Here is a 13,130-nt window from a genome sequence, read left to right on the forward strand (position 1 = left end):
CTATTGAACAATGTTCACAAATAAATAAATATCAGCAAACCTGCTGGCAAAGTTTTCAGTTCCATAATTCAAAGGCTTTGTTTAAGTCACAATCACTTGCTGGCTTAGCGATTCTCAAAGAGATGTTTTTGTTTGTTTGTCTAAGCAAACACTTATACCCCAAAGAAGTCAATGGCGCTTACTGGTGACTGTTTCCAATATTCCTGATAACTACATTTGATTAATTGAGCTCTAGTCTTTCTGCATTAAGGAGCAGTGGTGTCCCTGGGGGGGCAAATGCCCGGAGCACCACCCAGCAGGGGGCGGTGCCACAATCCTCTCCCCTCCCACCACCATTTTTTTGGTGTGGTTTGGAACCATGCTGATTGATTCCGCACTGATCTGAAGGCTGTCATCTTCTCCCAAGAAAAGGGAGGAGAAGAGGGCTGACCACAGAATGGCTGGGTAGCCACACCTGCCTCCTCCAATTTCAGAGTGGGCGGGCACCGTTGCTAGCTCTGAAGGAGTCTTTTGCGCTGCTGCTAAGAAGTAGTGCCTTCAGAAAGCTACTGAGATGTAGTGCCGCTAGCAGCGGTCCAAAAGGCACCTGGGCTGTCTCCTTCCTCCCCCTTTTTAAAAAGGGGAAAAGAGAATGCAGTGTGGAAGTATTTGTGGTGACTTGGTGACATCACCGCAATTGCTTCCAAGTTGGAGGGGGTGCAGATGGGGCTGTGAAAAGTGTGGAAAGTGCCAGGACCGCTACTCTTAAGGAGTATCTAAGAGTTTCAAAACTTCAAATAAGCAAAAAGCAGAAAAGACAGAATGAAACTCAGCATCTTGCCTACCAAAAAGGAAATCTTCCTAAATTGTCTTTAAGGGCTTTAGGGAAATTAGCTAATAAACTTAACTGGTCAGCGGCAATGGCTGTTTGAAAACCCATGAAGAGGCAGAGGATTGATAGTAATGAAAGTGGCACTTCCTGTGTCTTCAAAAAGGAAATGAGCAATTCCAGCAATTGCCAGTCCGCCTGAAGCCTAATATCCGTGACTTGCAAAATAATGGAACATGGAGGGAGAGAAGAACAGGATAATGGGCCATAACTTACATTTCGTGTGGCTTTGTAATAAACAAATGATGCTAGATAAACTTGATTGTTTGGATGATCTAATTAGTGGTGAAGGACAAAACGGTGGAAATGATACATCTGGACTGTTAAGAAACCATTTGAGATTGTGGCTCATAGGAAGTGTAAAAATAAGCCAAAGTTGATGGGGAGGGAGCTTTAAGGGCAGGCATGTGAGATTTCTGCAGTTTATTATATTGAGTGATGATTTTAAAATGAAGGCCCTATGATTGCTAGGTGCAGATGTCTGTTATCTTTCACAGGAGAAGGAGCTTGGCTGGTCTTTGATATCTGAAATGAAGCCAGCTCTTCACATTTGTGGGGATTCTGCTCCTTGAACCCCAATGGATGCTGAAACCCACACATAAGTAAAGTGGTGGATTGGGGCTTACCTGACCTCCAGGTCTAGAGAGAGACTGCATGGCCTCTCGCAACCTTACGAAACCTCCTGGACACTACTGGAAGGTGCTTCTGGTTGGATCCTGGAGGCCAGTGGGGCCTTCACCTTTTATGTGGTCTGTACTTGTGGTACTCACAGTATCATAGTAATAAGCAAGTCCAGTTCAGTCATCGTATGTAATAAGTAAGTCTTAGGTCATGTGTTGCAAAACAGTTAACCAGTTTGAGTCATCAGTAGAATGATATCTTTGCATCAATACCTTCTCATCAGTTCAAGTCTCTGGCTTAAAAGTGAGGGGTTAGTGACATCTTCTCTTTGTCCCTCTCTGTTTCTCTGTCTGACCTGATATTTACATTTCTTGGTTCACTGTGAATTGGTTTGTAGGTTGTCAGTTGGCATCCTTCAGTCTTGGAAGACTATGGTATTGCGCTCTGAAAAGTGGTTCTGGAACAGCATCTAGTGTGGCTGAAAAGACCAATTTGGGAGTGACAATCCCTTCCACACTGGGAGCAAGTGCAGTCTGTCCCTGGTCTGTCTCCTTGGCTATGGGCCTTCCTTCTTTGCCTCTTTGCCTCAGTCTGTTGGGCAAGTGTCTCTTCAAACTGGGAGAGGCCATGCTGCACAGCCTGCCTCCAAGGGGGACTCTCAGAGGCCAAGGTTTCCCATCTGTTGAGGTCCATTCCTAAGACCTTCAGATCCCTCTTGCAGATATCCTTGTATTGTAGCTGTGGTCTACCTGTAGGGCGCTTTCCCTGCATGACTTCTCCATAAAGGAAATCCTTTGGGATCTGGCCATTGCCCGTTCTCATGACATGACCAAGCCAACGCAGGCATCATTGTTTCAGCAGTGCAAACATGCTTACGATTCCAGCTCGTTCCAGTACTGTGTTGTTTGGAACTTTGTCCTGCCTGGTGACACCAAGGATGCGTCGGAGGCAGCGCATGTGGAAACCGTTCAGTTTCCTCTCCTGTTGTGAGCGAAGAGTCCATGACTCGCTGCAGTACAGAAGTGTACTCAAGATGCAAGTTCCGTAGACCTGGATCTTGGTATGTTCCGTCAGCTTCTTGTTGGACCAGACTCTCTTTGTGAGTCTGGAAAACATGGTAGCTGCTTTACCGTTGCGTCTGTTTAGCTCAGAATCGAGAGAAAGAGTGTTGGAGACCATTGAGCCAAGGTACACAAAGTCATGGACAACCTCCAGTTCATGCGCAGAGATTGTAATGCAGGGAGGTGAGTTCACATCCTGAACCATGACCTGTGTTTTTTTTCAGGCTGATTGTTAGTCCAAAGTCTTGGCAGGCCTTGCTAAAACGATCCATGAGCTGCTGAAGATCTTTGGCACAGTGGGCGGTGACAGCTGCATTGTCGGCAAAGAGGAAGTCACGCAGACATTTCAGCTGGACTTTGGACTTTGCTCTCAGTCTGGAGAGGTTGAAGAGCTTTCTGTCTGATCTGGTCCGGTGATAGATGCCTTCTGTTGCAGTTCCAAAGGCTTGCTTCAGCAGGACAGCGAAGAAAATCCCAAACAAGGTTGGTGCAAGAACACAGCCCCACTTCACTCCGCTTCGGAGTGATGTGGAGCCATCAAAGACTACAATGCCCTTCGTGTCCTTATGGAAAGACCTGATGATACTGAGGAGCCTGGGTGGACATCCAGTCTTAGGGAAAATCTTGAAGAGGCCATCCCTGCTGACCAGGTAGAAAACCTTCGTGAGATCTGTGAAGGCTATAAAGAGTGGCTGTCGTCGTTCCCTGCATTTCTCCTGCAGCTGTCTAAGGGAGAATACCATATCAGTGGTGGACCTGTTGGCTCGGAATCTGCGCTGCGATTCTGGATAGACACTCTCTGCTGGTACCTGGAGCCTCTTCAGTGCAACTCGGGCAAACAGCTTTCTTACTACATTTTCTCTGGGATACAGCTCAGAGTAGTGCTGCACCCAGCGTTCCATCTGCTGCGCCCGGTCCTGGGTGACCTAGCCTGTGGCAGACTTCAGAGGGGCAATTCTCTTCTGTGTTGGACCTAGGTTCTGCTTGATACCGTCATACATCCCTTTGATGTTGCCCATGTCAGCTGCTATCTGTATCTGGGAACCCAGTTGGAGCCAGTAGTCGTTAGCACATCTCCTGGCAGTTTGCTGAACTTTGCTGCGAGCAGCTCAGAAGACCTGCAGGTTGCGCTCACTGGGACAAGCTTTGTATGCTGCTAGAGCTCTCCTCTTTTCCTCGATGACTGGTGTCAACTCCTCAGAGTGGGCTTCAAACCAGTCTGCTGTCTTGTTGGTCTTCTTGCCAAATATGGACAAGGTGGTGTTGTAAACAGCATTCTTGAAATGTTCCCATCTGTTGGATGCATTTGCATCGGCCAGGCCTGGGAGAATTTCTTCAAGCACTCACGCGAATTCCTCCACTTTTCCCTGGTCCTGGGTCTTGCTGGTGTCAATGTGAGGTCTGCCTTCCTTTTTCATGTGATACATTTGCTTTGCTCACAGTTTCACTCTGCTGCACACCAGGGAGTGGTCAGTGTTGCAGGCAGCAGCCTGATAACTGCGTGTGATCTTGATGCTGGGAAGGCTGGAACGTCTGGTGAGAATCAGGTCGAGCTGGTGCCAGTGCTTTGATCTTGGATGTCTCCAAGAGACTCTATGTTGGGGCTTCATGTTGAAGAATGTGTTGCTGACACAGAGACTGTGATGACAGCAAAACTCTAGCAGGCGTTGGCCATTTTCGTTCATCTTCGCAATGCCGAACTGACCTAAGCAAGTGGGCCATGAACTGTGATCAGTGCCAGCTCTAGCATTGAAATCGCCGAGGATGAACAATGGCTCTTTCTCAGGGAGTTTCTTGATAGTGGTGACCAGGTCATCGTAGAATTTGTCTTTGGCTTCTGCTGGAGACGACAGAGTCGGTGCATGTGCACTGATGAGAGTGACAAGTCCCGCTGATGATTGGAGCTGCAGGGACAGAATTCTTTCACTTCCCGCAGTAGGTGGGATGATGGATTCCAGCAGGGTATTTCTGACTGCAAAGCCAACACCATGTTCCCTGGTCTCATTTGGTGGTTTTCCCTGCCAGAAAAATGAGAAATTTCTCTCCTTGACAGATCCTGAATCTGGCAGTCTCTTCTCTTGAAGGGTGACGATGTCCATCTGCAGTCTGCTCAGCTCCATGTCGATGATAGCTGTTTTGCGTGCATCATCTATTTCTTGCAGGTTGTCAAGAGGTCATTGTAGGTTGTAAATGAATATAATTTGATTTCTCTTGCCACTCTGTGATGGCAGCTGGTAGTCTTCTCCCTGGGTTGTGTCTCAGGCCCATTTAGACCTATTCCTGTTGCAAGTAGCCTACTTTGGAGATACTGAAAAGTGTAACATCACAAGCTTTTTCTACAAACAGAGTTCAGTATGAGAGGAAATAGACTATGTCTCCATCTCATTCTCTCCACTTTATTCACCAGCTTCTTCTTTCCTTACTGCAGAAGTGGTGGATCATGGGAAAGCATGTATTCCAATTGTATTGAAACCAATTGGGATTTTGTATTGAACGCCTAGACCAGGGGTCTCTAAACGTTTTGGCAGAAGGGCCACATCAAATATCTGGCACAGTGTCGAGGGCCTGAAAAAAAAATTAATTATAAAATTTAAATAAATACATTAGAGATGGAACTTAGATGAATGACTGAAATGAATGAATGAATGGGCTCAAATCCAGGACTTCTCCAAGCATGAACACAGGCCAAGAAATAAAGCGCACACTTCAATGGACTCCCATAAGAACATAAGAACAGCCCCACTGGATCAGGCCATAGGCCCATCTAGTCCAGCTTCCTGTATCTCACAGCAGCCCACCAAATGCCCCATGGAGCACACCAGATAACAAGAGACCTCATCCTGGTGCCCTCCCTTGCATCTGGCATTCTGACATAACCCATTTCTAAAATCAGGAGGTTGCGCATACACATCATGGCTTGTACCCCATAATGGATTTTTCCTCCAGAAACTTGTCCAATCCCCTTTTAAAGGTGTCTAGGCTAGACGCCAGCACCACATCCTGTGGCAAGGAGTTCCACAGACCGACCACACGCTGAGTAAAGAAATATTTTCTTTTGTCTGTCCTAACCCGCCCAACACTCAATTTTAGTGGATGTCCCCTGGTTCTGGTATTATGTGAGAGTGTAAAGAGCATCTCCCTATCCACTCTGTCCATCCCCTGCATAATTTTGTATGTCTCAATCATGTCCCCCCTCAAGCGTCTCTTTTCTAGGCTGAAGAGGCCCAAACGCCGTAGCCTTTCCTCATAAGGAAGGTGCCCCAGCCCCGTAATAATCTTAGTCGCTCTCTTTTGCACCTTTTCCATTTCCACTATGTCTTTTTTGAGATGCGGCGACCAGAACTGGACACTCCCATTCCCCCACCCCACAAGCACAACTCTGGTTGTGTTTGGTCAACTGGACCAGAGGCTCTCAGGAGATCAGAGGGTGGCCATGGGCCGGATAGAGACTTGCTGCGGGCTGCATCTGGCCCCTGGGCTGGGATTTGGAGTCCCCTGGGCTAGATTAAAATAGTAAAAATATAAAGGTAAGCATTTTGGAGGAATAAGATATAGGCTTCTCTTGAACTAGTGCTTGAATTAACCTGGAACTAGCGGAAGACCCTTAATGAAATTTACAAATCCTACTCACTGACACTTCCTTGTGCTCCACATAGCCTCAGAGATAAGAAGCAGTGGTATAGCTAAGGGGGGCAGGGGGTACATTTCCCTAGGTGCCATGCCTTGAAGGAGTGTCAGACTGCACCCCTGATGGTGGTCCCGAGGTAAAAAAAAGGGCCTTCAGAGGTTCTCTGGCCTCAGAATGCCTCCTAGATGGGGTGATGATGGTGAGGGTCAACACCCCAGGTGTTAAATTTGACATGGAGGGTGTTAAAAATTTTGTGTCCCCAGATGCCAGATGGTTTAGCTACACCACTAGTAAGAAGCTATCACAAAAGTAAGGGGGCAGGGGCCCCTTCTTACTCACGCTGTAATTTCAGCAATGAATGAACTAAACCTCTTGAAAGATAGCAGTATTAAAAAAAATACAGAAATAGGTAAACTCAAAACATAAATGATATCTGGTTGCTATTTTCACAAGGTTTGTGTGTGTAAGTGTTTGGATTCTTCATGAGGCTTACTTTTCAGCAGGATTTTGTCACAAATATGTTATTAATTAAGCCCAGCATCTCTGTTGTAAAATCTCAGCGAAGAATCTTGGAGTCTTTCAGACAAATTTCATGGAGAAGGCTCTCTAATTTCTTTGTGGCTTGTTTATTTGATTTAGATTATAATCCCTTTGGGATTTCATTTAAAGTTCACCACTCTCCATTCAGCTAGTGCAATTTTAGGTTAACCATATTTTCTCCGCAGTTGCTATATTTGGTTCTTGAGTTATTATTGCAGTTCCTTGGGGTATATTTAAATCCACCTTATTGTAATAGATTATGGAATAGAGTGTCTAATATGTCTAATGTAGAATAAATGACTATAATGATTTATGATGCGGCACTTCAGTTTTATTGAACATAAGGATCATTGTACTAAAATGGATGGTGTATTGCTGCTTTAGCATAAAATACTGAATAACATATTCAAGAAAATGAATGGATTGGCCAGTTCATAATATTCTGCCCCTTCAGCTGAGAGGTCTTTAATAAGCAAGAGTGTCATTACACTTGAAAATGTATGTGTGGGTGATTCATTATCTAGAACAATGACAGTGATCGGCTGAAGCCCTTACTAAAGGAAAAGCTGTGCTTGGAGAAAAATGCATCACACTTTGATCTCTGTGGAATGGATGCTTTTTTTCAGCTTTCCTTTTTTTTGTGGCAGTGACTATTGTGGGAATTAAACTCTTGGACTTTGAAAATATCTGCATATAGAGAGGGAGAGATTATCTGTTGCTGATAAGGTTTTTAAAGATGGACAAAGCATGTTCTCCATTCTAATGCTTTTTGCAGGATGACAGTGTCTTGTGTCCGCCTTCTAGCCCTTTATTACCATAAGCTACATGTACCTTTGATGTAAATGTCTCTACACCTCATTTTTAAGTCATTGAAAGCCTGCTATAATTATATCTGAACATGCACCTTGGTCTTGTTAACATCCCGACTTGGCTCCTGTAGATTGTAGGCAAGTGCTCAGTGACAAGGTCCTATTTTCCTTGGCACAAAGCAAAACTGGAGTGTTAAATGCAAAATATGTATTGAGATGCTTGCTCATCTTTAATTCGCTCAGTGGGCATCAACATGGCTAGGATACCTCATCCGGAGAGAGATCACCTCTGGGAGAAACATTGATTCTAGGACATCCTAACTGGGAATCCACTTCATAGCAGTCCAGCAAGCCAAAGCATGCATGCCAAATGAATGGATGAAGAAGTCTCCACTTCACATTGCTAATCCCTCTTTGAATTGACTACATGGTGACATGAGTATCCAGTAGAACCCTATCTCTGTCCATACCTATTTGTAGGATTACAAATCACTGTTTCTGACTAAGCAGAGCTAAAGGAAAGAAAGAAGGGAAGTGGGCTCTGAGGTGACAGCAGATAAGGCAGGAGAGGCAAGCAGAAGGTATGTGGAGGAAGAAAGTGGCCTAGGTCCTTCCTAGGCCCTAGGAAGTTTGGTGTGACTGAAGCAGGGCCTGAGCACATGTGTTCACGCACACACCCCCTCAAATTGGCATATCCAGCTGCGAATGGCCAACCACAACTGTTTGAATTGTTTGAAGTTAAGAAAATTAGAACTACTGAAAACCTAAGGTAAGATAATCTTACTTTATTGGCCCAATTCTATGCTGGCTGGTTGCTGGCATATTGTGCAGCCAGAGGCTGCTTTCAAGGCGCAAAGCGGCCTCCACCAGTATGTGCTGCTGGGTCAGTGGTGGGGAGGCTGGAGTGGCCTTCCGCATGCTAGCAGATGGCCAAAGACCTGCCAAAGGAGTTAAGGCCACATATGGGGCAGAGGGAGGCAGAATGGGGCAGGGAGGAGGGCAGATCCGGCCCATGGGAGGGGTGGTTTGGCAGCAGCACAGGCTGAGTCGTAACCCCTTTCCTGGGCCTGACCCACCTTCCTGGGTCAGCACAGACTTTCATCAGATATAGAGCTAGCACAGGTCCAGGCCTGCAGGGGCTTACCCGCGGGGCAAGGGAACAAATGTTTCTGTATCTCAAGGAGATATCCCAAAGCTGAAACTCTCTGGTGGGATTCAGTGGAAACTGCACCAGCACCACTGAATTGCTGTGTGGGGAATTGCAGTGGATTGGGCTGTCAGAGTATAGGTCACCTGACAATATCATTTCTGTGAGATATAGGAAGCTGAACTAGATGGGCCTTTGGCCTGATCAAGTGGGGCTCGTCTTATGTTCTTATGCAATCCTAGGCATGTCTATTCAGAAGTAAGCCCCGCTGAGTTCAGTGGGGCTTACTGTCAGGTAAGTCTATATGAGACTGCAAGCCTAACTTATGTAACTTAAGCCATTTTATTGGTTTTACAGAGCATTTGAATGAGTGAAAATTGATGGTCTGGAGATAATTCCTCATATCTCCAAGCTCTTCAAGTTACATAAGACAAGGCCCAGTTCACTTATAGCTTAAGTAGGTCAACTCTGCTGAAGCAAGTACCTAAACATTTGAACATTTTAGCCTTTTAAAAATCCCAATGATCTGCACACTGTGTAAAGCAATAATGCACATTTGAGGTCAGTAATTACCTATTGCCCACAAAACCTTAGAAGAATTAATACATTTAACCCATTTATACTCATACATAAAAACCACCTGCAGGTCAGACCAGCTTGTGATTTTAAAATTCCTCACATTGGAAGGAGGGGACAGAGTGAAGGGACACTTTGGGAGGAGGTCTCAGGACCTGATGGGTTAAGAGACCAATTCTGGTAGGTTATGACGGGTCAATAATCAAAGGTTGAGGCAAGACTTGGTGCATTTGATGGGTGGAAGGGCAAGGTCTAGTGAATTGTGGTAGGTCATGGGGTGGACTCAAAACCTAATGGATTGAGATTAGGTTCATGAGAAAAACCATGATAACCTCCGACTCAGAATGCCTTGATTAGGGCCCAATCCAATGGAATATTGCTGCTGCTGGAACTAATATTCCAGCGGCACTACACGCCTTTTGGCTGTCATAATCGGTACTCTTGAAAGCGTATGCAGTCTCTTCCTTCTGGACTGCCACCAGAGCTACTGAGGAAGCCCCCCCCCACACACACACACACAGCAGTGAGGTGGTGACGGCCCACCAAAGCTGGTAAGTCAGCAGAGTCACTGTAATGGGGCCGGGGGGGTGGGCATAATAGGGGGGGCTGGGGTCATGTCAGAGGCGGGAGGGGGTGGCACCAGACAAAGGCAACTTGCGCTGGATGTTGTCCCTTTCAGTGCCAGCTGACATGCCCCTTTTGTTTCCTGAGACTTGCACCAGTTAAAGTTCTGGTGCAGGTCCAAGGAAACCTATTGTCAGGCGTGGGGCTTACCAATAGGTAAGGGAAAATAATTTCCTTTCCCCTCCTAAGACTCTTGATCAGCCTCCCCCCATAGCATGCAGTGCAGCCCTTTTTGGTATGGCTGCAAGCGATGGCAAGGAAAATCATAGGGCTGGGCTATTGATCCACTGATTCGTTGATCCATAGGCTGTGGATCCAATGCCAGATTCAAGTCCAGCCAAGAAAAGGGGCAAATAAAACAGCAACCTTTCATACAGCCATTGTGAAGATTGGGTCATGCTGGCAGAATTGGAGCTCTGTACACCAAACTAGCATGGTGCAACATGGATGAATTCCTGGATGACTTAGGGCCCAATCCTATCCAACTTTCCAGTGCCGGTGCAGCCGTGCCAATGTGTCATGTGCTGCATCCTGTGGTGGTGGAGCAGTCAGAGAGACCACCTCAAGGTATGGGAACATTTGTTCCCTTACCTTGAGGCTCCATTGTGGCTGCCCCAGTGCTGGAAAGTTGGATAGGATTAGGCCCTTCATAGTCATTTTCAGGGTGACAACTTGAGAAAGAAACATGTGGCAATTGCTTCCTAGTGAGCATTAAGTTTCAGCTGTAGCATTTCTCAGCAATGTCTCCCTTTGCTAGAACAGAGAAGGTCTTGCCCTTAATGTGTGAAAAGGCTCATTTACACTGACAAGAAGGCAGAGCAAAAAAAAAACAAAACCCTGCTCACAGGTTTCTGCTGAACTCTTATGGAATTTCCCACAAATGCAAATATTTATGTCATTAGGTATGCTTTTCATTATAGGAATGCCAATACAAGCAATGCTAGTCTTTACAGGATTATATCTGATAAATCAGCATTAACTATGCATGTCTTTTCAAGCTCCAATAAGGCTGCATTGTTTTATATGCCCCTGTAGTCCTTTTGGAATGTAGTTCAAATCCCAGCATGCTATCCTTTCCCATTCAAATTTGTGGTGTGTTACAAACTTTTAAAGCACTACATACTCACCACATTAGGTGGAAATAAGCCCCATTGTTTCAATCAGATTGCCTAATTGCCTCTGTCTGGAGCTCCAATTCCTTTTGACACACATGGGGTTTTTTCCAAATGTGACTGTTCTTTTCATTGGGGGGAGGAGGTCTTCTTGTGCAGGTGTACTTAACTCATTGAAATGGATAAGACAGACCTTGGGAACCAAAGAGCAAGGAGTATGAACATTCACAGCCCAATCTATGTAAATTCCCCCACACCAATGCAGCGGCACCAGTACAGCTTCTGCTGCATCCTGCAGGGGAATTTCAGCTGCTGGAGTTCTCTTCAAGATGGGGGACATTTGTCCCCTTGCCTCAGGGTAAGCCCCAGCAGCTGCAGTGAGGCAACTTGGACCTATACCTGCAAAATCACTGGTGCAGGTCTGTGTTGCCCTATGTCAGTGGATCAGGCAGGGAAGGGGGATAGGATACAACAGCGTGCACTGCTGCCATTGATCCTGCTCCCTCCTGGGTTTGATCTGCCCATCCCCTACCTGTCGATGCCTTTCCCCTGCCCTGTTCTACCCCTGCTCTGCCCAATGGGACCTTACCGGCTCTGGCATGCGCTGCTCACTGAGCTGGTGCTGGCAGAACCACACAGGCCTTCTCACTGGCAGGCCTTGAACTTGTATTGTTGCAACATGCCTTATAGTACATTTGTGATGGTCTATGCTAGTGGAGTCTGTGCTCCGCCAACACAGTCAGGTGATAGAATTGTACCTTCAAGAACAGGGGTCTCCAAGCCCTGGCCCAGGGGCCAGATGCGGCCCGCAGCAAGCCTCTTTCCAGCCCGCGGCCAACGTCTTGTCTCCTGAAAGCCTCTGGCCCACTCAACTGAACATGACCAGAACTGTGCTCTGATTGTGTCTGGAGAGTGTTCTGAAGCCCAGAGAGTTGAATGAATGAGCCCATTCATTAATTTGTTCACTCATTTGAGTTCCATCTCTTATTTATTTATTTAAATTTTATATTTAAATTTTTTTTTCCCGGCCCTCCACACCATGCCAGATATTTGATGTGGCCCTCTGGCCAAAACGTTTGGAGACCCCTGATCAAGAACATTGCAAGGTGTGGGTGAGTAGGTTGTGGTCAAAGCAACTTCAGTCTAGGGGTCATCTTTGCAGGAGCAAGTAAACTAGCAGGATGGACATGTTGGGGATATGGGAAGTGAAAGCCATTTTCTCACTTGCTGAAGTAAGGGCTAAATATGGCACTGTAGCTCAGTGATGGAACACATAGTGTTTGGGTGGGGGCGGTCAGCATCCTTTTCTTAGAGACACCAACATCTGTGGTAAAAACCTATAAGGCTGTGGTTTCAGTTTCCTCCTCCTTTCTAGCCTCCTGCAATCCTGCCCTCCCTCCTTTTGAAAAGGCTAAAGCTGTAGGACAGAAGAAGGAAACTGGGGAAAGCAGTAGAGATGAGTTGGTGGATGCTCTAGCCTGCCATTCTAGTCTACAGCTCTTCTTGGTTTCATTCTTCCTGCCCGCACCTGTCTTGCTTTTTCAGAAGGCATAGAGTGCAGGAAGCAGTGGAACGCTGGATAAAGGAGCAGCAGTGGCAGCTGTTGTCCAAAGAAGTGCCCAGCCCTAGTAGGGAAGGAAGGTGAGAAAGATTTGTCCATCTGCCTATTCCCCAAAGTAAGCTGCCTAGTGGAGGACGTACACAGCAGCCTTGGGAGGGGAAGTGAGAGGAGCAAAAGCCAGCAAATGAAAGAGACAAAGTGCAAAGGAAGGGAAAACCTGGGGGTTCAGGAAAGGGGGAAGCCATAAGGAGAGGGAGGGAAAAGCTGAAGGGGAGTGAGGAAGGAGATGGAGAGGGGAAGGGGAAGGAAGGGGGAAAGTCAGAGATAAGGGAGGAAGGGAAAAGGGGGGGGGGAGAGAGTATGTGCATTACTAGGTGAGTAATGTATGCAGGGTGCTGTGAGACACCTGAAAGTGTTATATCAATCAGTGAGCATGCGGAGTCGACTTTTCCTAACTCAAACCATCTGGAAACACAAGGGATTGAACCTAAGGCTTTCTGCATGCAAAGCATATGCTGTGACACTGAGCTCTGGCCTCTTCTCTCTTTTGTTACATCAACAACTCAGAAGGTTGCATTTGTTG

General features: G+C 46.4%; 1 protein-coding gene across 1 annotated transcript in view; it reads left to right on the plus strand.

Moving 5' to 3' along the window:
• RARB (retinoic acid receptor beta) overlaps nucleotides 1–13,130 on the plus strand; it is a 237,221-nt gene that overhangs the window by 76,723 nt on the left and 147,368 nt on the right. The gene's annotated exons all lie outside the window — the stretch shown is intronic.

Source organism: Tiliqua scincoides, chromosome 5 (genome assembly GCF_035046505.1).
Source record: "Tiliqua scincoides isolate rTilSci1 chromosome 5, rTilSci1.hap2, whole genome shotgun sequence".
Lineage (NCBI taxonomy): Eukaryota > Metazoa > Chordata > Lepidosauria > Squamata > Scincidae > Tiliqua > Tiliqua scincoides.